This window comes from Bos taurus, chromosome 8 (genome assembly GCF_002263795.3).
Source record: "Bos taurus isolate L1 Dominette 01449 registration number 42190680 breed Hereford chromosome 8, ARS-UCD2.0, whole genome shotgun sequence".
Taxonomy (NCBI): Eukaryota; Metazoa; Chordata; class Mammalia; order Artiodactyla; family Bovidae; genus Bos; species Bos taurus.
In genome coordinates, this window is record NC_037335.1 from 73,370,062 (window position 1) to 73,379,132 (window position 9,071).

At 45.5% G+C, this 9,071-nt stretch overlaps 1 long non-coding RNA gene and 1 other non-coding gene across 2 annotated transcripts; one reads left to right on the forward strand and one right to left on the reverse strand.

The window, feature by feature from the left end:
- Positions 1-2,339: 2,339 nt before the first annotated feature.
- LOC112447909 (U6 spliceosomal RNA) lies at positions 2,340-2,446 on the forward strand. Its single transcript, XR_003036176.1, has one exon. It is a non-coding gene; the product is annotated as a U6 spliceosomal RNA (small nuclear RNA).
- Positions 2,447-3,745: 1,299 nt separating this feature from the next.
- Positions 3,746-6,467, reverse strand: LOC132346048 (uncharacterized). Its single transcript, XR_009495767.1, has 2 exons — positions 5,715-6,467; positions 3,746-3,914 (listed from the first exon to the last, which is right to left on the reverse strand). It is a non-coding gene; the product is annotated as an uncharacterized lncRNA (long non-coding RNA).
- Between the last annotated feature and the right edge of the window lie 2,604 nt (positions 6,468-9,071).

Consider the following 9,071-nt stretch of genomic DNA (forward strand, 5'->3'; position numbering starts at 1 on the left):
ATTGCCAGGTAATCTTTCCCATTCTAAGATAATTTAAATATTGACCTATATTTTTATATAATTTCTTTTCCCATTAAAAATTTCCCTAAATAAGTAGATGTGTTTGTTGTGGTCTTGGTTCCACTTTCAACAATAAGGACCAAAATCTTAGAAGATGAATTTGAATATAAGTTTAGTTGTAGATATATTTAAATTTTAATTCACTCATTTTATTCAAAACATATTTGCTATTTATATATCAACTATATGCCATCTGGAATTTATTTTGGTGTACATTATGAGGGGGAAGTTAAACTTCTGTAACCAAATGGTTAGGTGTACCAATAGCATTTATTACATAATCCGTATTTTTCCCAAAATGTGAAACGTCACTATATTTTTAAATAAATATTGAGACTTTTAAATTGGAATGGAAATGTAGATTGATATATCTAGAAACTAGGAATGCATATTTTACTTTCTCAGTTCTCTTTGCATAGTTGAATTTTGTGTTCCAGTTTGTTTTTATTCCTCACAACTATTTCAGCTTACGTCAGCAGTGCACCAAAAACTTGGTATTATCTAATTCTCTAATGTTGGCTGTGAAGTTTCACCTCACTGTTGTTGTAATATGCATTTCTTTGATTGCTCCTGTGGCGAGCATCTTTTCAGATACTTTTTAACCATCTGGGTCTGCTCCAGTGGCTCATTTTCCCACTGGGTTCTCAGCCTTGGTGATTGTCGTTGCTAATACTTCTTGCTGCTGCTATTGTCGCTGTGGATGATTTGCAGGAATACCTTGTCTGCCAAGATGTTATCCATCGTCAGTTTTAGATGTCAACAAATATTAACTCTGAATCTGTCACTGGTCATTATTGTCACTGTTGTCCTGTTTTAAATAGGAATGTGTCCATTTTGTGTTTTAGGGTCTTATTCAAGAGCTCTTTCTGGCCCTTAAGTTCACAAAGACATACTCCTACATTTTGATTAGAGCTTTTGCTTTCGTATTTACATGCTTTAATAGGGTCTTTTTGCCTTTTCATACTGTTCATGGGGTTCTCAAGGCAAGAATGCTGAAGTGATTTACCATTCCCTTCTCCAGTGGACCACGTTTTGTCAGAACTCTCCACCATGACCCATCCGTCTTGAGTGGGTCCGTCATGCCTACATGGCACGGTCATAGTTTCATTGAGTTATGTAAGGTAGTGATCCATGTGATCAGTTTGGTTAGTTTTCTGTGATTGTGGTTTTCATTCTGTCTGCCCTCTGTGGGTAAGGATAAGTGGCTTGTGGAAGCTTCCTGATGAGAGGGACTAGCCATGGGGGAATCTGGGTCTTGCTTTGATAGGCAGAGCCATGCTCAATAAACCTTTAATCCAATTTTCTGTTGGTGGGTGGGGCTGTGTCCCCTCCCTGAAGTTTGGCCTGAGGCCAAACTATGGTAGGGGTAATGGTGGTAATGATGACCTTCTTCAAAAGGACTTATGCCAGCACACCACGGCTCCCAGAACTGTTGTATTCAGTGCCCCTGACTCTGTGGGAGGCCACTGTCTATCCACACCTCCGCCAGAGACTCCTGGACATTCACAGACAAGTCTGGCTCAGTCTCTTTTTTTTTTTTTTTTTTTTTTGGCTCAGTCTCTTGTGGGGTCACTGAATATTCATTGGAAGGACTATTACTGAAGCTGAAGTTCCAACACTTTGGCCACCTGATGTGAAGAACTGACTCACTGGAAAAGTCCCTGATGCTGGGAAAGATTGAAGGCAGGAGGAGAAGGGGATGATGAGGATAAGATTGTTGGATGGCATCTCCGGCTCGATGGACATGAGTTTGAGCAAGCGCCGGGAGTTGGTGATGGACAGGGAAGCTTGGCATGCTGCAGTCCGTGGGGTTGCAAAGAGCCAGACACCACTGAGCAACTGAACTGAGCTGAACTGAACACAGTCTAGATTTTGTTCTCTCTGTTTAAGTGAGCCATGAAAATGTGACGGTTATATTGTAACATGGTAAGAAAGAAAAGTGTCCCAAATTATTTGGGACAGAGCTTCCTTTTTGTATGTGATGTAATTTACAATTCCTTCCAGGAAATAATTAGCACTCTTGAGCAATTTTTGGAGAACTTTTACTGGAGGTCAGGAGCACCTTCTAACTTGTGGACCTTGAGAGGAATCTGGTAATATTAACTGGCACCCCTTTATTACAGTACCCACCGTTTTCTATCCATTTCTCTGCCAAGAGACAAGCTTTTGAAGTGACTGGCTCAGGACACTATTCCCTCATGGCAGATTTGAAATACAACTTCGACATGGGCTGGTAATAATTTTTTACCAGTAAAGTTTCTTTGGCAATAGTTGATACAGTACTCACTTCAGTAGCACATGCACTAAAATTGGAATGATACAAAGAAAATTAACATGGTCCCCGCTCAAGGAAAACAGTTGATACCATCTTCAGATCTTCATTTAGATACATTTCTCAGTTGACCAACCTATATCTTTGAGCAATTTTTTGGGGGAGAAATGATATGTGGATTTTATCATTTTTGTAGTAATATCACTGGCACCATTACAGTTCAGTTTGATAATAATCCCCAAGTGTTGTTTAGAATCCTTTCACACAATGTTGATATTAAGTGTTGACTTCCAGTACATTCTCTACTCCCATTGTGATGACAGTTGTTTAAGAGTGTCATTTTCCCAGTGTCTTTACACTGGTTCATCCAATTTCTCTCTTTCTCTTTAACTACAAGTTCTCTTTAAATGTCTAAAGACTTGCATAGCCAGTAATCACTCTTCTGACAAAGGGCAGTAGATTCAAGGATTCTGGACAAGCCTCTTCAGGTTTCTGTGCTTTAGTTTCTCCATCTTTTAGATGTGATAGTGATACATTTCAGCCATTTTTGGTATGTGTTCAGGTAATAGGCGTTTATAATTTATTTATTATTATTTTGGCTGCACTGGGTCTTCATTGCTGTGCTGGTCTTTCTCTAACTGTGGTGAGCTACTCTTCAGTGTGGTGCACGGATTTCTCATGGCAATGGCTTCTCTTTCTGGGGAGCACAGGCTCTAGGCGCATGGGCTTCAGTAGTTGCAGCACTTGGACTCAGTAGTTGTGGCTCAGGGGCTTAGTTGCTCATGGCATGCGGGATCTTTCTGGACCAGGGATTGAACCCGTGTCCTTTGCACTGGCAGATGGATCCTTATCCACTGTACCGCTAAGGAAGTCCAAAGTGGAGTCCTGTCTGGACCTCAGCTCCTCCAGGACTCAGTGATGAAAGAAGTGAAACACTGAGAACAATTGTACGTTTAACTTTTCTAGATTTAAGCTCCAGGGGTCTATGGAGAATAGGCAGGCAGCTGTGGCTAGAGGCTGCTATACTAAAGAGCTTCATCCTTACGTCTGAGAGTTTTTTCATGTTTCTTATGACAATTCATGTTAACTGGGGCGGCGACCTTTAATATAGAGTCTCCTCTCCCATTCTCAGATGCCCACACCGTGTTTAGGATACAGCCCCAAACAGATGAGCGCTGGAGTAGTGCCCCTGAAAATCTTGCTGTGCCCAGTGCATGGTGCTGGCACGCAGGTAGAACTGGGAGTTCCCCCACATCATCTCCAGTCTCCCACTGCTCTGAATTAGGACACGCCAGTGGGGTGACTTCCACTGGTCCCTGGGTAGTTCTTCATCTGAAGAAAATGTGTGAGACGAATGCAGAGGAAACACCTGTCTAGGCAGCCCCTCCCCTCAATCCAGTCTCACCTGTAATGTATCTTGGAGAAATTCCTTGAAGTTTATTGTATGAGAATGGCACCTTTTTCTGGTTTCCAGCTATAATGTGTCTTTTTATTATAATATTCTTTTGGCAAGTTCAATAGGAATTTGGAGTCTGGTGCTCAGACGACTGGAATCTCTTACTCAGGTCTGTATTCCCAGCACCTAGTAAAATATAATAAGCGTAAAGAATGTGTGTGTGATGAATAAGAGATGAATTCAGTGAATTTTGATCACATCATGTACAGTCTAATCAGGACCCTTTTGAGAATTAAAGGAGACACTGAGCAGGTGAGACACCAGATCAGCAGGAGTGAAATGGGACTCTTCCCAGCAAACAAGGAGATATGGCCACTCTATGCGTAAGGGAAATGGGGAAGAAAGAGGAAAAAGTAGGATTAAAGAATGAGAGAAAAAATATTGTGCTTGGATTCGCACAGATGGAGAGTGGGATGCAGGAAACTGATTTAAGAATCTTGTCAACAGTAAATGAGCGGGACTTCAGATGAGTTAGTCCGGTGGTTAAGAGTCTCCCTTGCAATGCAGGGGACATGGGTTCGATCCTTGATCTGGGAACTAAGATCCCACATGCCTTGAAGCAACTAAGCCCACATGCCACTGCTACTGAGCCTGCACACTGCAACAAAAGATCCCATATGATGCAACTGAGACCTGACGCAGCCAAATAAATGAATAAATATTTTTAAAAAATAGTAGATGGGGTTGAGTGGGAGAAGTAAGATTGGGCAGAGGGAAAAGTTGATGGGCCACAGGGAACTTTGAAGCTGGGATGGCCCTGCAGAGATGTCCCAGAACAAAGAAAGGAGCTTGTGCCTTTTCACTGCAGCATACTCTGCTCACAGAATGTATGCTGGCCATGGGAAGATAGTATGACCTTGGATGAGGTGGCTTCCTTCCATAAAGGTTGAATTCCTCCCAGAGATGTCGCTGTGGATCTTCACCAGCCAGCAAGGCCAGTAGTTAGGGTGTACCTAGGGTAGGGTCCCGGTGGCTTGCCACAGTGGCTGCTGCTGTCTACCCATGGTGCTGCTCCATCCCCTCCTTCATAGAGTAAGTTCAATCCCATCTGGAAAGTTCTGAGGGGACTCACTGGGACACACTGCAGCTGGACTCAAGGCCATAGCTGATACTCATCATCTTCCTCTACTACCCATTCAAGATTCCCCTCACCCTCAAGTAGCACTTCCGCTGGTCAGGGTGAACCTCATCCATGAGAACTTCGAGTCTCTGGCAACCATAACCCTCTCAGGCTATGGCTGTTGGATGTTTCCATTTGCCATCAGAATTAGGGTTAGGGTTAGGGTACCAAGAGATTGTGCTACTGGATCACTTGTGAGAAAGATCCATTCCCCTCTGCTCCCCTTAAGTAACAGCAGCCTCCCTTCTCCCAGTGATCAGGGTCAATTACCCACTAGGCAGGATGGTGACCCCTTTCTTTGGTTGGCTAGTCTCTTAGCACAGGGATCTCCAAATGGCCAAGCAGTAGCCTCAGCTTAAAGTTTAAAGTTCCATAGTGAGGACTTCCCTGGTGGTCCAGTGGTTACGAGTCTGCCTGCCAATGCAGGAGACACAGGTTACAACCCTGGTCTGAGAAGATCCCACATGCTGTGAAGCCACTGGGCTGGTGCACCACAACTTCTGAGCTCAAGCTCTAGAGCTTGTCCTCTGCAACAAGAGAAGACACCACAATGAGAAACCCACACACTGCAACTGGAGAGAGTAGCCCCTGCTCACTGCAACTAGAGAAAGCCCATGGGCAGCGATGAAGACTCGGTGCAGCCAAAAATAAATTAATTTAAAATAGAGTTCTGTTGTGAAAGCATTCCCTTTCTGGAAACAAGGACCTCTAGGCACTTAGAGTGTCAAGGAAAAGAAACCTTAGTTCACTAAGTGGGTCTCTGGTAATAAAAAAAAACACACACGGAGCCACTTCAACTTCCATACCATGTTTCACAACCTTCTGTGTTCTGTCCATTGGGAGCACTGTGCCACAGAATAGCTTTGCTGAATCCTGGAGATGGTACCCCAGCCTCATACGAGATCATCTGGGAGCCGGCACCTCAATCATTCTTGCAGGGCAGCAGTTTCTGGGTGGTGGAATATATGATTGTGCCAACAGGTGCCCTGCTCATGTACCCATGTGCCCTGGTCAGTCCTGTGGTCTCATATGATGTTTTGCAGAATCCCATGTTGCCAGGGTAATACTGTGTAAACAGAGTTGTGTTGGCTTCAGTATTCCAAACAGGAAAGGCAAACATATATCCCAGTGATGAGTCCATCCTAGTCAGGATGAGTCACTGGTCACTTTACACCAAGGGGTATGTTGATCTACTTTCAGTATGTGTGTGTGTCTAGAGACTCAGCATTGATCTACGGCTGGCAGGCTGGACCCTGGGCAGTAGCAGTGGTCGGTCTTTATGAATAGACACTCATGCTTTGGGCCCCTGCCTCTCTGTCACCATGGCTATGCTTGGGTCAGCACTGTAGTGTCAGAAGTTGGCTGATGACAACTGGCTGAGTCATTGTGTTCACTTGGTTATTAAACACCTCTTCCCTGGTAGATGCTCTCTGGTGTGTGTTAACATGTAACAGAGATCTTCACTCTTCAAACCCATTCCAATGGGTCCAGTGACCCAGGACAGAACTCCACACATTACCAGGCTCCCCTATGCCCCCCTCTATCAGGATGGGGGCATGATGACTCTTTGGGTTCCCAGGTATCAACTTAGAATATGTATCCAATAGTCCTTCAAATGTCCGAATTGTCACCATTCCCCTGGGAATAACTACTGAAATAAATGGCCCTAGATCTCTTTTGAGAAGGACACTGGCAATGATTACAGACTTGCCGCAGCGTCGTAGGGCCCATTCTTCTGAGGACTCTTCCTCTGCTTTATTCAGTGGGTTCCAGGTCTGAAAGCCGCTCAGGTCTAGAAGGGCACAGGATCATGACCTTTATCCGGATGGCTGCCCTCAGCCTCCTGACCACCGCTCCTTGCTTCCTAGTTATTCCACAGACTGAGTGATACCCCTGCTGGCTGCTCATCTGTCTTGTCCCTCTGGATTCCTGTACCCAGTTGAAGGATGTGAGGGCTAAGCAAGAAAAAAGGCTTCCATAATGGCTCAGACAGTAAAGAATCTGCCTGCAATGCAGGACACTCTGGTTCGATCCCCAGGTCAGGAAGATACCTTGGAGGAGGGCATGGCAACCCACTTCAGATGGAAAACCCCATGGACAGAGGAGCCTGGTGGGCTACAGTCCATGGGGTCGCAAAGAGTCAACAGGCCTGAAGCGACTAACACAGGAAAATATGTGGCCACCAGGGGGCGGTAGCACACAACGCGCTTGCTTTGGGCAGTGCTTTGATAGGCAGGGAGTCGGAGGTGTCTCGCACAGACCTCCCGGAGCCAGGGAGAGGGGAGAAAGGCAAGAGAACTCGCAGGGAAGAGGGGACCCAGAGAGGGCTTAGATGTGTGGGAGATGTCACTCGGCAGCACGGCAGGGGGTCTCTGGGTCAGCAGAGCTCCAAAGGGCAACTGTGCTGGAGTGTTGCAGTTCCAGGATTCGTCTTGTCTGTGGCTGGCAGATGTGGACTTGGGATATTTTGCAGGGTATGCCAAGTGAGCAGGCTCTATGTAGCTAAAAATCTACTGGGGCTCTATTGAAAGCCATTGGATGCTTTCAATTTAGAATTTTGAGTTTGATGGGCTTTGGAGCTAATGGTCTCAGCGTGTTATGAAGACGTGAACAACTTTGTGACAATATGCGGGGGCCCTCTGCTCGCTGAAGAGAGCCCAAAAAAACGCTCTCTTCATTATCTCTGTTGCTCCCCTGGGTCTGGCCCCCTGGGTGATCTCACCTCCAGCATCGCTGATGATGCCTCTGATGGCTACCTATCTCCATTTGGCCCCTACCCTTGAAGGATCTTTGCATCCCGGTTGCTATGGAAGCCCAGTCACCTAACAGCATCTCCTGCCATTTGCCCTGACCAATAGACAAAAGTCCTCCTGAATGTCTCAGTGACGTTGGCAGCCCTCGCACCAGCTCAGCCAGCTCATTTCTCATTGCTTTGGTTAAATAGCATGCCTTCCAGGTCCTCCCAGGGCACATGATGGGTTGGGTAGTCTTCCAGTCTTATGTAGCATGCCCTCTTCACTGAAGCTTTTTATAAACATTTATTAAATTTAGTTATTTATATATTAACTTTTGGCTGCACTGGGTCTTCATTGCTGCACGCAGGCTTTCTCTAGTTGCTGTGAATGGGGGCTACTCTCTAGTTGCAGCACATGGGCTTCTCATTGTGGTAGCTGCTCTTGTCACAGAACACAGGCTCCAGGGTGCAGAGGCATGTGAGATCTTCCTGCACCAGGGATCAAATCTGTGCCCCTACATTGGCAGGCAGATTCTCAACCACTGGACTACCAGGGGAGTCCTTCACTGAAGCTTTTGATTCTGTCTTCTATTGTCTTATGTAAACTTCCCCCAAACCACCCTAAGTGTGTTAGCGGTATCTCTCATGATCCCCAAGTCCCAGGATTCCTGGGTCTTTGCCAAGGTATTAATACTGCAGTGTGCCTCCCAATTCAGACGCTCTCCTTTACCCTACTTCATGTTCTCCCCACCTTGATCCAGTGTCCTCAGACTCCATCCTCATATAAACTGTCGCGCTCTTCCTAGTACATGGTACCTGGGTCTTGCCGCTCCTTCCAGGCACAGTCCTTTTCCTCTCTTAGCAGACCCAGCTCTTCCCTGACCAAATTCTGTTGGGACCTGACCTTACTTATTTGCCTGCTGGCCAGGACTGGAGGTGGGGCTCGGTCCTGAGATGGGTGTATGTGCTGCCTCAAAGAACTGAGACCTGTGCATTGTCTTAAGCAAATGGAAAGTACCAGCCCTTAACAAGGAGGAGTGGCCACTTCTTTGGCCCAGGATGTTCAAGGGCCTCTGGAATTCAAGATGGTCAAGTGTAGATGGCACCATCCAACCTCTCAGAGTGCTATTCTCCCTGAAAAGAACCCTTGACTTCTGGAGCTATGGGGTTTTTTAATTTTTTTTTTTTCTTTTTTAATGTGTTAAGCAAGAGAGTTCCAGAAAAACATCTATTTCTGCTTTATTGACTATGCCAAAGCCTTTGACTGTGTGGATCACAATAAACTGTGGAAAATTCTGAAAGAGATGGGAATACCAGACCACCTGACCTGCCTCTTGAGAAATCTGTATGCAGGTCAGGAAGCAACAGTTAGAACTGGATATGGAACAAAAGACTGGTTCCAAATAGGAAAAGGAGTATGTCAAGGCTG